This window comes from Diabrotica undecimpunctata, chromosome 3 (genome assembly GCF_040954645.1).
Source record: "Diabrotica undecimpunctata isolate CICGRU chromosome 3, icDiaUnde3, whole genome shotgun sequence".
NCBI classification, from domain to species: Eukaryota; Metazoa; Arthropoda; class Insecta; order Coleoptera; family Chrysomelidae; genus Diabrotica; species Diabrotica undecimpunctata.
The window spans coordinates 76,146,755-76,165,776 of NC_092805.1; the positions used below are offsets into that span (position 1 = coordinate 76,146,755).

Genomic DNA, 19,022 nt, shown 5'->3' on the forward strand with positions numbered 1-19,022 from the left:
AACAATATCGATTTGATTTAAAATACTTTAACGTAGTCACAGTATATTGCTTTATAAAGAATATTTTTTGGCAATATACTGTGACATAGTCATAATGCTGAAATTTACTAAAAAAATTTAATAATTCTATTCAAATCAACAGCTGTCTGGTTTGTTTATACCACTTATAGTAGTTTAAATTTATTCCGCCAGAGGTCAGATACTTTGTTTTCAATCGCGAATACTGTGGTATAGATAGATACAAATAATCTTTATACATTTTTTATTTCGCAATTGCGTTGTATAAGTACGTCGATATGTACAAAAATAAAAACAAAAAGACTTGCCACACTTGTGCAGCTATAAAGTGTTGTAATAATTCTAGAAAAAGTAATATTAGCTTTTTTTCGTTTCCAAAAGATGTTAATAGGTGAGTGTTATTAGGATTAAAATTGTGTATTACAGATGCTAAGATGTTATATTATTTATTAACGGTGGATTTTCATCGTGTTTTAAAAAATGTTTGTATTTAGGGCAAACATTTGGTTAATGGCATGTGGACGAGAAGATTAATTGGATAAGGCAGAACGTTTACATAGAAGTCATCGTCTTTGTGGTACTCATTTCGACAATAAGATGTTTCTGAATGATATGACAAAATCGATTCTTCAGCAGTTCCCACAAATTTTCCTTTAATGGAGGGCTCATCAACTTTTGATCATACTTATTCTGCAGTAGTCCAAAACATATGTCTTCCAAGATGTCCTATTAATGAAGGTAAATAAAATAAATAATTAAGATGTAACACATATCTAAGCTTTCTCTTTTTCTTTTAGAAGTAGTGAAAAGTTCAGCTATGGATATAGAGAAAAATGTTAGTATTAAACATAAACCATCCACTATAACTGTACTTCAGGATATTACTATTACTCCTGGTAAAAACAACATATTCCATGGAGAACCTGAACATGTAACTACACATCCAGTAACACTAAGTTCAACTCAAGTGTCACAACAATTATCAATAAATACTCTCTGAAAAATGTATTATGAAGTACAGTTATACAATTAAGGAAGGAAAACCATTATTTAAAAAAAAACTTCAGAAGTTACAGTCTACAGAAAAGAAGTATATTGACAATTGAAAAATTGAAATTTTATAACATTTGTGTGGATATTTAATGAAAAAATGTTTAAGAATTCCATAGTTGTGAAATATGTGGCAGATACTCAAAAAGTGTAACTAATTTGTGAGATACTATTGTATATTCATATTTAACAGATATGAAAATAGAACTGGTGAGACATATGGTAATCTAAAAATGCCTACTGGTGATTTTGTTAACTTTATTAGTATACTTGACTGTCTCTTTCACAAGAATTTTGACATATTAGCTGTACAGCCGAATATTATTAAAACATATGTTTCTCTATTTAGTACCATAAATTTTAGCCACCCTTGTGAACAATTTCCACTAAAATATTGTAGAACTTTATTTAGCTTTGTACGTTTATACTATTCATTAAAATTCATGAAGAGAAATTTGAAACTGAAAAACATGAAAATATAACCATAAGAAAAAATAATAAATTGATTATTTGGAAACATCAATAAAGCATTATCTACTTGTTTATATCAATATAAAAAGTCAAAATACTCTTTTTTTTATTACAGTGATCAGATAATATCGATTAATAGTTAATATACCTATTTAGGGGTTTTCTTCACATTATCTTATGTTTTTAGTGAGATGTAACTAAAATATCTGATCATATTCCATAAAAATGTATTAGAGTATTACTTCTAATTAATTAATAATTAATTATATTGACATTAATCAAGATCAAGTAAACAACAATGTAAAATATCATTCAAAATCACATTTGAACAAAAGCAATTATGTATAGAATAATCCTTACTCCTAAATTGCTTTAGCTAATTTCTTTTCATATTCCTTTGGCATATTGATTGCAAAGCCGAATATTATTAAAATAAAATATTGTATAACTTTATTTAGCTGTGTATGTTTGTACTATTTATTACAATTCATGAAGAGAAATTTCAAGACTGAAAAACATGAAAATATAACCAAAAGAAAAAATAATAATTGATTATTTGGAAACATCAATAAAACATTATTTACTTGTTTATAACAATATAATAAGTCAAAATACTCATTTTTATTACAATGTACAGATAATATCTATCAATAATTAATATCCCCATTCAGGGACTTTCTTCACATTATCTTATGTTTTTAGTGAGATGTAACTAAAATATCTGATCATATTCCATAAAAATGTATTAGAGTGTTTCTTCTAATTAATTAATAATTAATTATATTGACATTAATCAAGATCAAGTAAACAACAATGTAAAATATCATTCAAAATCACATTTGAACAAAAGCAATTAATTATCCATAGAGAATAGTCCATACTCCTAAATTGCTTTAGCTAATTTCTTTTCATATTCATTCCCGGTCACTTCTTCAGAATTTACATTTCCATGTATCTCATCGCAGAACTAATTATGGTTCAAATATGTTTAAAAAGTATGTTAATAAGGTCTCAATTAAACTACTGTATTGGCTGAACATATATTAATAATATTCATACATTACCACATGATGATGTCGCCCATTAATAATTTTAGCCTTAAACGCTGCAACCTTACTGACCCAATTTTGCATATTGGTTTCTGCATAATTGAAATTATTGGTTTATGATCTGTTAGGACATCAACATCACACTGGTAAATAAAGTTATGAAATTTTTGTGTACCATAAAAAATGGCTAATAACTCTTTCTCTGTCTGGCTGTAATTTATTTCATGTTCATTCATAGACCTAGATGAATATGCAACTAATTTCAACATACCATCATAGTTTTGAAACATACAACACCCAATTCCATTTTTGGATGCATCACATTGCAAAACTATCTTTTTATTTGGATCAAATGGTACCAGAGCTGGAGAATTTGAAATTATTTTCTTTAACTTATCAAAACATTCCTGGTGTTTAGGCAACCATTGCCATTCTACATTGTTTTTTAAAAGTTCACATAAAATTTGCATGTGCTCAGCCATATTTTTAACATAACGTCTAATATAGTTAAAGGAACCTATTATTCTTTGTAACTCTAATTTACTTTTTGGAGTTTCTAATTTACATAAAGCATCTGTCCTCTCAGGATCTACTTTCATTCCTAAATGAGAAAACATTTGTCCCATAAACTTTACTTCTTTTCTGCTAAATTGAATTTTCTCTTTATTAAATCTAGCACCCACCTCTTTTGCTCTATTTATCACCTCTTTGACCGCTTGATCATGTTCATCTTGAGACGCCCCTGCTATGATCATATCATCATGACAAACTACAATGTTTTTAATATCACCAAAATGCTTTTCAACTGCCTCTTGAAAAAGGTCTTGAGAATTTGATAACCCAAAAGGTAAAACTAAAAACCTGTAAGTTCCATAGTGTGTAGAGAAACAACATTTCCATGAAGAATTTTCATCAATTGAAAGTTGGTGATAATTTTCAGATAAATCAAAAACAGAATATACATTTTTGTTTAATAATTTTGAACATATTTCCTCAATGGACTCCCCAACTCTAGGTTTGCGTACTATATGTTTATTCAGATCTGAGGGATCTAAACATATTCTTAATTTACCATTACTCTTTTCGACTATCACCATTCTATTAATACTTGCCCTGGGGTCTATGTTTTCTACCTTAACAATTGCTTTTCTTTGGACTAATCTATCTAGCTCAGTTTAAGTGAATTTCTAATTTTTATTGGACACTTGGTAGGTGGATAGCAAACTGGTTCAAATTTATCATTTGTTGTAATTTCATATGTGCCAGGAAATTTGCCTGACCCTGTTAAAACTTCAAAATTTTCATTGATAAATTTATCTGTTAAATCAGACCGGCCTATCTTATTTATTTTTATAGAATCAATACGTTTTACCAAACTTAAATTTAAACATGTTTGTCCACATATCAGAACCTGACTTGCACCATCCACAATGACAAAATCTTCAAAAATATTCTTACCCTTACATTTTACATTTAAATTTACTACACCTATAGGATGAGACACATTTCCATCAAATGCCTTTAACACATATTCAGTAGGCCTGGTTTTAAATTGACAATTAAATTTTTTATAAACATTTAAAGGAATAACATTTACATCTGCCCCTGTGTCTAACTTAGCTTTCAATTTATAATTTTCAACCTCTATATACTCTTCCCAAGTGTCTATCAAATCAACATTACATACCTTTTTCCTGCTGTTAACATTTCTTACAAAAAATTCATTAGAAGAGGTTGACTCACAATCATCTTTTTCAGTACTTTTAATATTTTTGACCTTGCAGGCAACTGCATAATGGTTTTTTAGTCCACACTTGTTACACTTCTTGCCATAAGCTGGGCATTCCCTCGGACCATGCTTTTTTGCACACCTTCTGCATAAAAAACTTCTTCTTCAACTTCTTTCTCTTCATTCCAAGGTTTCTTCTTTATATCATATTTCTTTTTCTCTATCTTCTGTGTATGATTAATATTTCCTGTGTTATATTGAAACTGTAAATTTTGAGATCTACTTTGCTCACTTGTTCTGCAGAATTCTATAGCTTTATTTAAACTTAATTTGTCTATTCGCAGGAGGGCTTCTCGTGTGGTCGGATCCCTAATTCCCATAACAATTTTGTCTCTTAATGCCTTGTCTTCACATGACTCATCGGGATCTAGGGCATTGTAAATGGAACTTCTAACCAAATGTCTGCACTCTGTCAAAAAATGTTCAAATGTCTCCCCGGTACTAGTTTAATAAACCGGAACCGTGTCTACGGAGATGAAATTTATATCAATGAATTCTCCTTCACTTACTTATGATTGTGCAATGATTTTTATTCGGTGCAAAGCGTTCTTTTTTATGTAATTCCGATTTAAAATATGCCCGATTTTCAAAAGCCACCGCCATTATTCGCCATTATTTACCACGAAACAACAAGAAATGACAGGAATGACAACTGTTTCTTATGATCAAGAAGGGTAATTTTAACCAGTGTTGCCATAGTTATTCAAAATTATGTTTTCTAATGAAAAATAAAAATTTACCTAAAACGTAAAGTTTATAAATTATTACCTACTTTTAACTGAAAAGTATAGCTTTTTTACAAGGGTCAGTTTAGATTTGGTTATGTTACTATACGTTTATTATCACGTTTTCTTATGAACAATAAAAATTTTGATAAAATTTTATTCTTATTACTGCTTTTTTACCAGCGTTAGGTTAGATTTGGTTACGTTGGTTTAGTTTTAATTTCATGTTTTCTTATGAAATATAAAAATTTTGATTTTTAATTATACAAAATTGTATTCTTATTACTGCTTTTTTACCAGCGTTAGGTTAGATTTGGTTACGTTGGTTTAGTTTTAATTTCATGTTTTCTTATGAAATATAAAAATTTTGATTTTTAATTATATTATAACATTTTTTTTATTTATATTACTGCTTTTTTTTACCAGTGTTAGGTTAGATTTGGGTTATTGGTTTACATTTTTAATAATAAAATAAGACGATGGTTAACGGGTACTCGTTTTGCACGTGGTTATTAAGATTGTATCCACCTGTTTTAATTAAGGTAATTTTCATGAAATTTTTATATCTTTTAAAGGTTAAAACTGGCAACAATGTCAAAAGTACATAAAATTTAACTTCTTGAGCATGGCCGCCATATTGTTTTAAATATTAAAAATCTTGATTATTTTAAACAATTTTACCCATTTTTTTATAATTTAACAGTAAAAAACAGTGAGATTTAATATGTTTTAGTTACGTTTTTTTTATCCCATCTTCTTGTACTCGTTTTATAAAGTTGTACCTCTCAAAGCATTCGTTAACTCTTGGGTTCACATACTTATCTAACAGCTGCATTGTGAATTCATACTTATTTAGTTCTTCATCAGGGATAACAAAAGTAGCCATAATCCGTGCTGATTCATGGCCAATAATATTTCGCAGGATGGATAATTTCATCTGATCTACAGCGTCGTGTTGTCCTGTTGCTACTAAATAATCTTCGAATGAAATTTTCCAAAATTTCCATTCAGAAGCGGCACTCTGACCCTGGAGGTCGAAATCTTGGGGTAACTTAACATAACCTATTCCATTGACCATGCTTGCCATTTTGGGAACACTTAAATTTTTCTTTTTAATAAACTTAGCACTTAACTTTATCCTTGGACACGTAGATTCCATAAATTGACTGCGCCATGTTTAAAGTATGTTAATAAGGTCTCAATTAAACTACTGTATTGGCTGAACATATATTAATAATATTCATACATTACAACATGATCATGTCGCCCATTGTCCCCGTTGGGAAGTGGTGTTGACTTGACATTGACATATTTGACATAGTTACCAGGTTTACGTTAAGCCTATCTTACATTAATGTCAAACAAAATATAGGTATGATCTGACTTCTCATACATGCAAATCAGTGCTCATGAGATATAATTTGTTTAACTTCTGAAATTTTAAACTACAAAATGATACTTTGTAAACTTAATGTGTACTTGTTTTATACATGTATATTTGATTTTTATCTGTAATTGTATTTATCTACAATGTATTTTTGTCTTCTTCTTCTTCGTTTGTTTTTGGGTTTCGATTATATAATCATTTACCCAGTACATGTAAGGTTATGCTCGTCTTGCTCTAGGCAATGCACAACCAGGGATAAATTTCTACTTCTGTTTACTTTACTGCTAATTGACAACTGGGTGATACTGAAAGATCAGCTTTTCCATTTGTTTATCTTCTTCATTTAAGGTTACTTTTTACTGCTAATTGACAACTGGGCGATACTGAAAGAAGAGCTTCTCCATTTATTTATTTTCTTCATTTAAGGTTACTGTTTACTGCTAATTGACAACTGGGTGATACTGAAAGATCAGCTTTTCCATTATTTGTTTATCTTCTTCATTTAAGGTTACTGTTTACTGCTAATTGACAACTGGGTGATACTGAAAGATTAGCTTTTCCATTTGTTTATCTTCTTCATTTAAGGTTAGATTAGACTTTTCTCGTTTGGGGGTAGCTTCCAAACATTGTCACATTAGGTATATGGGTAATGCTACCTTCGGTTAGGATTAAGGATTTTAAGGACGTACATTTTTGTATGTTAGGATATTTCCAGTATTTTCTAGATTTATTTTATTATTTTGACAAGTATAAAAAAAAAAAATTTTTTATAGATCGATTTGAAAAAATTTGATGAATTTAATAATTATTTTTATAACTTTCTCAGAGGGTTTATATAGAATACTATGTAAAGATATTGGACTCTCTATTCCTGCTTTTATTAGTTCTAAATACAGATCCATATTTTTGTGTTTGTTTATGGGACATTCAAAGAAGATATGGATCACTGTTCCAATGGTTCCGCATTCACATATCGGTGTTTCCGTTTTACCTATTTTGTAGAGATAGCAAGGAGTTTTGCAATGTCCACTACGTAAACGATTAATATTTGTTATGGTATTTCTGCCCATATACCCACATTTGGCATACCATGGTTTTATGGGGAAATCACACTGCAATCTGCAATAGTTTGGATCTTTATGTTTAATTTGGGAATGCCATTCATTGTAGAACTGTGTTAAAATGTCTTTTTTGTAACGCAAAAGATATCTGTACTAACATTTTTTATATTATATGGTACTCTTAATTCTCTCCCAATATTCGCCAGCCTATCAGCTACCTCATTACCTTTAATCCCCTGATGTCCAGGTACCCATTCTATTCCTATCGAGAATCCCATATTATTAGCTTCTACCAATAGTTTTTTGGTCATTATGGTTACGTAATCCATTTGATTCCATTTGAGACTGGAAATTTTGGATAAAGCACTTTTTGAATCCGCAAAGATAACTGCTTTCATGATCCCCTTCTCAATGCACACAGAGATAGCTTTATATATAGCTATCATTTCAGTTGTACAGATTTGTGTGTAATTATGGAGCCTTGATGAAAATTTGTAATTAATCTGTGGTATATAAATTCCAAATCCAGATTGGTTTGTTTGTGGGTCGATAGATCCATCTGTATATACATAGGTATGATTACTATATATTCCACCATATTTTGCTAAAAACATTTCATTAGATTCAATTTCATATTTTTCATATTCTAGGCTATTAATTGTAATAGGATACAAAAGAATTTTTCTTTCTACTTCATATATGGGATTAATTTTGTATCGGATTATATTTTTTGATTTTTTGAGTATGTCCGTATATGCTAATGAGTAGTCTGGTATAGCTTTATTCTTCCAAAATTGGTTATTTGCGTTTATAGCTTCATTTAACTTATTTAAACTTCTTATTACTATGTTATTTTTTTCAGACATTTGTTTCAATATATACTTATGAGCCAATATTTCCCTTCTAACTTTTAGTGTGGATACTGAACATTCCGCTTGTAATATTAAAATTGGTGTAGAACGTAGACAACCTGTTATAATCCTTAAGGCCACATTTTGTACTTGTTCCAACTTCATCATCAGACTTTTACTGCAAGGATTTAAAAGATTGGCTGCATAATCTAAATGAGATCTTACTATCCCTTTGTATAAGCTTAAAAGAATGTTTGGGTCAGATCCCCATTTTGTACCACAAATTGCTCTCATAATATTAATTCCTTTGTTTGCTTTAGCTATCATATCATTTATTTGAATTGTCATATTCAAGTTACACTGTAGATGGAACCCCAGATACTTTATTTCATTTTTCCATGGGATTTCCATGTTTTGGTACATAAGGTGGGGGAAGTTATAAGCTTGAGCTCTTTTTCTAAATATTATTGCTTTTGATTTATGTGCTGAGATTTTAAAGTTGTGTGTTTCAAACCACTCCTGTAATTTTTGTAAGTAAGTATTTAAGCAATTAATTGATTTATATATATCTGACCCTTGTACCAGAATTACAAAATCATCTGCATATTGGAAGCACTCCATTTCAGGTTTGATTAAATCATGTAAAGACTTAGAGTACAAATTAAACAATATTGGACTGAGAGGAGACCCTTGTGGCAATCCAGTTGATGCTTGGATTGGGCCTAGTATATTGTTTGATTTATCTTTAATATAAATATTTCTATTGAGCAAGAATTGCATAATTAGGTTTGTATAGGTTGTTGGAATACCATACTTTATTAGATATTTATATAGCAAAAACGTATTGACAGTATCATATGCCCTACTAATATCCAAAAAAATTGCGATTGTATTTAAATTTTTACTAAATCCTGTTCTAATATAATTTATTGTTAAAGCTAAATTATCGTTACACCCTTTATTTCTTCTAAATCCTAACTGTTTTGGATTCAATATACAATTTTTTTCAATTATTTGTTCAATTCTTAATTTAATTATATTTTGGAGTATTTTGCCCACACATGACTCTAGGGCAATATTTCTATAGTTGTCTGCACATAATGGATCTTTATAGGGTTTTAAGAAAGGAATAACAAGAGTGTTTTTCCATTCTTGTGGAAATCCAGCTTTTCTGTTCATTATTTGATTAAATATTATTGACAGTGATTCTAATGCTACCTGAGGAAGTCTGCCAATCATACTATATGTTATTAGATCTAAGCCAGTAGCCTTATCCTTTTTTTTAATGACACTTATTATTTCCTCTCTGGAAATGTCCTCCACATTGTCATTGGATTGGATAACAGTAAATTCTGGATCTGTTATATCAATTCCCAATTTATTTAATATATCCAAAGCTATGTGTTTGCTGGGAAGTTTGGCAGGAATTATTGCATTTTGATATGTGAAGAACTGTTTAACAGTTCGCCATATTTCTGCTAGAGGAGTGTCCCTGTTTAGTCCATTACAAAAGCATCTAAAACTATTTCTTTTTTTATTTTTAAATATTTTTTTACTATAGGCAAAGATTTTTTTGATTTCTATATAATTATCTGTACTTGCATCTTCTTTGTATTTTTTGATTTTTTCTTTCCTCATTTTAATTAAATTTGAGCATTCCGTGTCCCACCATGGAGGACTTTTCTTTTTTCCTGTGTGCTTTTTTGTTTCCAAAAAGGGTATTTCTTCATCACTCACCTTCTCCATAATTTGCGTAAAGGTGCTATATTCTTTACACCCACTTTTCATTAGTTCTTCTATTTTTGAACAGTATTTTTCCCAATTGGCATTTTTAATGTTTCTTTTGTAACTTTTTTGGATAGATGTATGTTGAATTTGTGTCTGGATTTTACACATCGTTGGGAAATGATCACTACCACCCGAGTCCTCTAACACATCCCATTGACATCTGTTCACTATTTCCGAGGAGATTAGTGTTAGATCTACTGCTGAAGCATTCTGACCTGGGAGTGTAATCCGTGTGGATCTTCCATCATTGCAACAAACTAGATCCAAATCCTCTAGAGAGTCAGCAATTATTCTTCCATTAGCATTAGTAGTTACCTGACTTCCCCAAAGTGCATTATGTGCATTCAGATCACCCATTATAATTTTATTGCCTCTGATTTTTTCTATTCGCCCAACCCATCCATTTAAATCTATTTTTGCCCCAGGATGAATATAAATATTAATTATTGTTATGTCCCAATCAATTATTTTAACTGCTAAAATTTGAATTTTACTATTATTATTGTTATAAGTATATACTACTTTATGATCCAAACTATTATCAACAGCAGTAGCAATACCACCATAACCATCTAATCTATCCAATCGATGTATTTTATACCCTCTTAAATAAAAATGATGATTTATTTTTAACCATGTTTCATTTAATAATATTACTTTAGGGTTAAAATCGTGTATAAAAATCTTTAAACTATTATAATTACTGTTTAAACTTTTTATGTTCCATTGTAGGATGTATGGATTCTTGGGATCCATCTAGATCTAATAATTTTCTATTTGTTGAAGTTTCATGTGTAATTAGCTTGTTCAAGTAGGTGATTAGGTCTTCCTTATGTCTCCAATTCAGTTTTTTTAGTATTTCATTCAATATTTTTTCCGTTTCCCTCTCTATTTGTTCTGTACGTGAACATCCAGGGATAGGAATTTTAGAACTAACAGAGAAGGTTCCCTCTTCAAATCTGCCATTTGGAGATATTAAATTCTGATTGTGAAGCTCTCTGTCATAAGTTTTATTTGACTCGTTAATTTTTCTTTTATTTTTGTTCCCGCTATTTTCTGTTTTTTTGCTAAACCACTGTTCTGGGTTACTTCGAATATTTTCTATCCATCGCTCATTAATTGGAATTCTGTCAGGTATATTAACCTGATTTGATAGAGGTGGAAATTCGTCCTGGCTTACTCTAAATGTATTTTCTTTTGATAACTTTTTATTGGAGACATATGGATACCTTTCACTTGCCTCAAAATAAGAGAGATTATCTAATGACATAACAGCTTTAATATTCTGTTGTCTGACATATTCAGGACACTCTTTAAAAGTACTTACATGAAAATTACTACTACAATGGAGACATTTCATCATACATTCACCTTCATGTGCTTTATCAGCACAATTTTTACATTTTTTATCCCCTCTGCATTGATTTTTTGTATGGCCAAAACGAAAACAATGATAGCATTGAACCACTGGAATCATATATGGCTTTACCCTAAAGGGAATCCCATATATAGAAACCTCTTTTGGAATTTGTTTTCCTGAAAAGGTAAAAGCAACTGTCTCTGTATTTATGTATTTGCCTGAATCATATTTTGATTTTCTTTTAAAACGTCTTACCTCCAAAATTTTAATATTTACTGAGGATGTACCCGAAAAACTAATTAATTCAACATCAGAAATACTTGCATCAACATTATTTACTACACCCCTACAAGTTACTTTATTAGCAGGAATAAAGAGTTCATATCCATCATTTTTAATCTCTATATTTGAAACAAATTTATTAGCACATTCCCATTTCTTAAAAATAACGCTAATTCGGTTTTTACCCTTTTTATGAATTTTTTGTATATTCTCAATTTTCTTATCATGTATATATTTTGCTAGCTTTAAAAAACTATAATTTCCGACGTTATTGTTTTTTGATTCCATATAGACCTCAAATGGGCCAGTGTCGGTATACTGATAAGAATACTGTTTTTTGTCTTTTTTACTCTCATGTTGATTAGTGGTCTCCGAATTATCATTATTTCCTACAAATGTTTTGTCTAAATTTATATTACATTCTATATCTGAATCATCTCTCTTACTTATTACCATCTCAACACTAGGAGGACCAACCCCCCCTGTGCTATCCCCCATTATTAAACCTCTTTAAATCTTTTTTTTTTCAATTGATTTTAAACAATAAAAATTATTTATATACAACTAAAAATTAAATTAAAGTTTATAAAGATAGGAACAGAACTATTATAATACAACCTCTCTCCACAAAAGCCAATCACGGAAACCGAAGATAGCCTCAACCCTCAACCTCAAATGAGTTTGACAGAACCTCTCTCCTACTTTTGATGGACAAAATCGACAAATTGTTAAGATTTTCTTCAAAAAACCGTGCTTCAAGTTTGACAGTTTTTTGACCTTGTATTTTTGTCTAATTTTGGCAGTGGGTCTGTCACCTTTGTTATTATTAAATAAATAAATAAATGTAATATCTAATGCAACATGTAATAATAAATGAAGTTCATTTAAAAATTTATTTTTTATTTCCACAAATACATTCTTAACATTAACAGGATGACGCTACTTTTAGCACTTTGTACGATTCCGTTAGACATCTAATGTACATCAACAAGGATTGTAAGAAAAAACTCAAAGAAAAATTCTGTTATGAAGTACAGTTATAACATTATGGAAGGAAAACCATTATTTAAATAAAAAATTCAGAAAACATTCTGTACATTCTACAGAAAAGAAATGTGTCGATAATGTGACAATTGAAGACTACATGGCACTTACATCTAAATTTTGTCCTTCGTTAAATTTAGCTAATTTCATAAATGTTCAAATTTTACAGTCTAGAAAAAAGGCAAGAGGTAGAAGATTCAGTAATCAGTTTAAACAGGATGTCTCTTAATGTACTTCAATGGGCCAAAAGTTTTACAAAAATGTTTTGTGTAGCAAATTTTGTTTACCCAGCCCTAATATATTATTTATAAATAATATACCAGACAGCTACTCAAAAAGTGTAACTAATTTGCCGGATAAAACTGTATATTCATATGTTAATGTATATAAAAATAGAACCGGTGACACATTTGATAATCTAAAAATCCCTACTGTTGATTCTGTTGACTTTATAAGGAGGTATACTTGACATTCTATTTCAAAAGAATTTTGAAATATTAGCTGTACAACCGAATATTATTAAAACATGTTTTTCGATTTAGTACCATAAATTTGAGTCGCCTTTTGAACAAAGACCACTCAAATATTGTACAACTTTATTTAGCCTTGTACGTTTGTACTATTTATTAAAATTCAACAACAGAAATTTCAATACTCAAAAATATGAAAATAAAACTAAAAGAAAAAAATAATAAAACGATTATTTGGAAACATCAATAACACGATTTAATCGTTTATATCGAAATAACAAGTCAAAATAGTCTATTACAATGAACAGGTAAGATCAATCACTAATCAATATACATATTTAGGAGTTTTGTTCACATCCTCTTGTGTTTTTAGTGAGATATAATTAAAATATATTAACTGATTTCAAACTCTGTATTTGAATTTTGAAATGAAACTTTGCATTTTATTCTACTTTATAACCATACAGCTTTAAAACTAGCATATTTATTAAAAACTGTTGCATAACTCTCCATTTGATTTTTTTTTGATAGTGTATAAGACAGTTCTGTAACAAATAGTTGTGAAACGTTAGAAAACAAAATCATAAATACAACGCAGAGAAAGAAACAATTTTAGGTTTTTTTTTATTAATTTCTCGAAGAATGAAAGAGTAGCAAGAAGAGTTTTGAAATTGGTTGAAATTAAAATCAATTTTGTTAAATAAATCAAAGTCGGCTCTGTCGCGTCCATATGTGCAGGGCCAGTCCACGGTTTTCGTCCAGACAATATGGCGTCAAGGTCACCGAATTTTGTCTAAAAAGATCAAAGGTACCGCGGTAGAGTGAGAATACTGGTTGTTATCTATACTGTGTTTATAATTACATTTGAGTTTATTTCAACCATGGTTTCAACCTGTAGTACAATATCAATAATTAGTCGAATAAACGACTAACTTAAGTAACTGACTAGACACATAAAAGCACTTAATATTAATTAAAAAAATATAAGAATAGACAAATAGTTATCGATTCATTTGTAAACTACTGTTTACATTCAAACAGGACTACCCTTAGATGTTGCCAAATTTCTACTTCATGGTTTGTAACTTAAGGTGGCTGTGAACACGGTTCGTAGACTTACTACGGTTGCCTCTTCCGACTACAGTCGAAATATGATTCCCAATATAAAAGTGATATAAAACTTTTTACATTTTTATTTATAGACAATTGACATGTGTTATGACTTTCTTCTTCTTTTCTCTATTATAATATACTACAATACCTCCCCACTATAAGTTTAAACGTACAGGTGGTTTTACATTTCTTTTTGGCCTACTTGGAACTGCTGTCACATTTTCTTTGGTTTCTGGTTTCTCATTAACCATTAACCTCACTAACATCTGCTTTACTTGCTACTTCATTACCAGACTCTTCAAAATTTCTCGCTTTAACTTTGTTTTAACACTTCCCCTTCTCTTAGAGCTGAGAAGGGTCCAACACTGTTACTAATTGTATTATTATTATTAGTTATATCAGTTACAATGGTTTCATTAAGACTATCGTAGTTAGAATCAGACCCTTTATCTCGCAAAATCTAGTCCAAATGTCTTTTCCAAATTAAACCTTCCTGTGTTAACTTACACAAATATATCCTGTCACCTAAAAGTTCATCTATTATTGCTTGTGCCCATGTTTTACGATTAGGATAACGATAATCTCTACAAAGGACTTTATCCCCCACTTGAAAAGTTTCAATTCGTCCATTACTATTTAATTTATTATCAATTAATTTAGAACTCTGATTCTCACTACATGTCCATAACAAATCTAATCGGGTTTTAACTTTATGTTTAAATACAAGACTGGAGGGTGATACACCTGTAGTACAATGTACCTACTGAATTTCTATAATGGAACAATAACTTACTGATTATAGTTTGTAAAGAATTATTACAGTTGTAATCATCCCTCAATCCTTTCAAAGCAGCGTTTTTAAATGTCTTAACAAAATTCTCTGCAAAACCATTTGTTGCTGGATGATATGGTGGTGATGTAGAGTGTTTATTACCATTATTATGTGAAAATTTTGAAAATTCACCTGATGAAAATTGAGGGCCATTATCTGTAACAACTACTTTAGGTAAACCAAACCGAGCAAAACAATCTCTAAATTTTTCAATAGTCTCCTCAGCGGTCAAATTATTCATAATAAATGCTTCTGGCCATTTTGTAAAAGTATCAATGATTATCAAAATCATTTTATTTCTTATGGGACCCAGAAAATCAGCATGCACCCTCTCAAACATACATGTTCCCTTTTCACATGATATTAACTTAGCTTTACTTGGTTCTGCTCTAAACCCTAAACAAATTTTACAATTATTTACATAAGATTCAATGTCTGTATCTAAATTTGGCCACCAAAAATAAGCTCGTGCATTTGCTTTCATCTTGGAAATTCCTTCATGTGTACTGTGCAACTCTAACAGCAATTATTGTTTTCTTAACTTTGTTGGCACTACTACTCGAAATCCCCACATAATCACCCCCTTCTTTACAGATAATTCTTCTTTTCTATTTAAAAATGGTTTCATTATTCCATCTACTGTCTCTGGGAATCCATACCTAATATGGTTAAACAAACGACCTAACACCGGATCTGTCCTGATTTCTACCCTTACCTTGAGGGTATCAATGGGAGTCAACCCTTCTATAAAATGTAGATAATCAACATCTTCTTCTTTTTCGCTTACTGTTTTCTCTAGAGGAAGTCGACTTAAAGCATCTGCCTGCACATTATTAGCTCCTTTAATACATTTAAAAACATAATCAAATCCTGACAGAAACAATGCCCAACGCTGTAACCTTGCTAAGGCCATTTTCGGGAGACTTTTAAACTCACTAAAAAGTGCCTGCAGGGGCTTATGATCACTCAAAATTTCAAACTTTCTACCTGCTAAGTAATGATAAAGCTTCTGTACTGCCCAAACAATTGCTAAGACTTCTTTATGAACCACAGCATAATTTCTCTCTGCCTTATTTAAGACCCTTGATATAGAGCAAACTGGTCGTTGTGATCCCTCTGGCAATACATGCAATAATGCAGCACCTAACCCGTATTCTGAACTATCACAAACTAGTCTAATAGGTTTATTTTGATCAAAATGCATTAACACATGACTCGAAGTTATCTCCTTCTTAATAGCATCAAATGAATTTTGACAATTATCTGTCCATAAATATTTGCTATTTTTTTCTAGAAGTTTATATAATGGATTCACCCTATCTGCCAAATTTGGAATAAATTTAGAATAATAATTTATCATACCAAGAAATGATCTTAACTCCGTCAAATTCTTTGGTTTTGGCAGTTTCACAATTGCTTCTACTTTTTTATTATCGGTTTCCAGCCCCCTATTTGAAATTTTATGTCCTAAATAAAAAATACAATCTTTAACAAATTCACATTTACTCAAATTTAACCTAAATCCTGATTTTAAAAGTCTCTTAAGAACCTCAGCCAAGTTCTCTAAATGTTCTTTGTTATCTTTCCCTGTAACTACCACATCATCTAAATAATTGACTGTACCCCTACAACCCTGCAAAACTTTCTCCACTATACACTGAAAAATAGAACAAGCTGGTTGAATGAAGTTAATTAAGTTCTATAGGAGAAATACTCACTCATGATTGTTTATTTAGGTGCTGGTATAATTTTAATATGAAAATAAGTTATAGGTAAATTTATCAATTAATATAAATACTATGTGTGTATGCAATCAAATTACGGTACCTGTGATGCTGTGATGTTGATGTATACTTCTTCTTCTTCCTCAGTGCACTGATTCGGGAACAAAATCTTCTCACAATGTCACGTGGTCAGGGTACTAGTTACACAAATACTGGAGTGTTTAACGCGCCGATTTATACAGGACTATCTCTAAACTAAGATTGAAAATGCGTCTCGTCCCGTAGCTTGCTCCCTTAAGACTCGGAGGGGGACTGTACAGGTCCGTATTAATTTACGATGACAAGACATACACACACGTTAAGTAAAGAATTAAATATAAAAAATAAAATAATAAAAATTATTAATAAAACTGAGAATATATGTGGAGGGACGTAACATTCCCACCCACCAAAATGCATATTTGCATTTTTAGTCAGTATAAGGCAAAGGGCATAGCTTAACCAAAGGTCGCCTAAGTTCACCTTTCGCGGTTTGTACGATAGCTACGCGAGAAATATCATCTTGACCAAAAATTAAAGTCTTAATTCGACCCATTTGCCATTGTAAGGGAGGTTTGGTCTCATTACGTATTAGTACGAGTGTACCTATATTAGGATTACCCTCATTTTTATGCCACTTCGAGCGTTGATGAAGAGTATGTAAATATTCTCTGCTCCATCTTTGCCAAAAGTCTGCATGTAATCGGTGCAGCAATTGCCAACGACTTAGTCTATTTAAATGAACATCACTGTAATCCCGATCGGGAATTATCTTTAAAGGCTCTAGTGTAAGAAAATGACCAGGTGTTAACACTGAAAAATCATTTGGATCATTACTGACAGGACATAAGGGACGACTATTTAAGACAGCCTCTATTTGTATGAGTAATGTATTGAATTCTTCATAGGTTAAAACCTGTTCGCCTATGACTCTAGACACATGTGTTTTTACGCCTTTTATACCCGCTTCAAACAATCCACCAAAATGGGAAGCTGCCGGAGGATTTAAATGCCATGTAATGACGTCGTTTTTTTCAAAATGTGACTTAATGTTTTCTAAATAGGATTTTGCTCCTACAAAATTTGTTCCGCAATCAGAATAAACAACAGAGCAACGTCCTCGACGTGCTATAAAACGTCTGAATGAGGCTAAAAATGCCTCGGTACTAAGTTCAGATACCAATTCTAAGTGCAAAGCCTTAGTGGCAAAGCATACAAATAGGCAAATATAGGCTTTCGTTCGTTTAGCATTTTTAAGCTTATTGGCTCGTATCAGAAAAGGACCGCCAAAGTCGACGCCAACGCAAGAAAATGGTTTGGCCTTGGATATCCGTAGGTCGGGAAGAGCCCCCATAGGTGGCTGATAATTTTGAGGTTTTAGTCTCCAACAGGAAAGACACTTTGAAAGAACACTACGAATAACACGTTTGGATGAAATTATCCAAAAGTTTTGTGACAAGGCGAAGTGCGTACCTTGAATGCCTGCATGTAGATGTACAATATGAATTTCCGAAATAAGTAATTTGATAAAATTACCTTTAGAAGGCAAAAGAAGAGGAAAGCGCTTGTCATACGCTAATTCTGACTGGCTAAGTCTTCCGCCCACTCTTAGGAGATCATGTGAATCAAAGAAGGGATTTAATTTTTTCAAATATTTGAATTTTATAGCATTACTTTTAACCTGTTCTATTTCCTCCTTCAAATATCTTTGTTGCACTAATCTAATTAGTTGATTAGTGGCGTTACTTTGTTCCTGAATAGAAAGCCTTCCAACTGTTCGTTGATTGACTGATTTTAGGTTACCAACAAATCTAAGAACATAGGAAAAGATACGTTTTAATTTTGAAAAGGAAGAAAATCGATTACAGAGATTATCGACAAATTCATCAGATGGAAAAGACAAAAGACAACTTTTCTGTTTCAATTCTAAGTTATGTTCAATAGAATCGGTCAAAGAGAATGACCAGTT

General features: G+C 30.9%; 1 protein-coding gene across 2 annotated transcripts in view; it reads right to left on the minus strand.

Annotated features, from left to right (window-relative positions):
• LOC140436920 (uncharacterized) overlaps nt 1–17,349 on the minus strand; it is a 29,441-nt gene extending 12,092 nt beyond the window's left edge. Inside the window, exon 1 of one of the 2 annotated variants that reach the window (XM_072526087.1) lies at nt 17,118–17,349. The gene's annotated coding sequence lies outside the window, so the exon portion shown is untranslated. Of the gene's footprint in view, nt 1–4,275; nt 5,360–17,117 lie in introns of those variants that run through there. The other variant, XM_072526086.1, reaches the window with a different exon arrangement.
• Nucleotides 17,350–19,022: the final 1,673 nt, after the last annotated feature.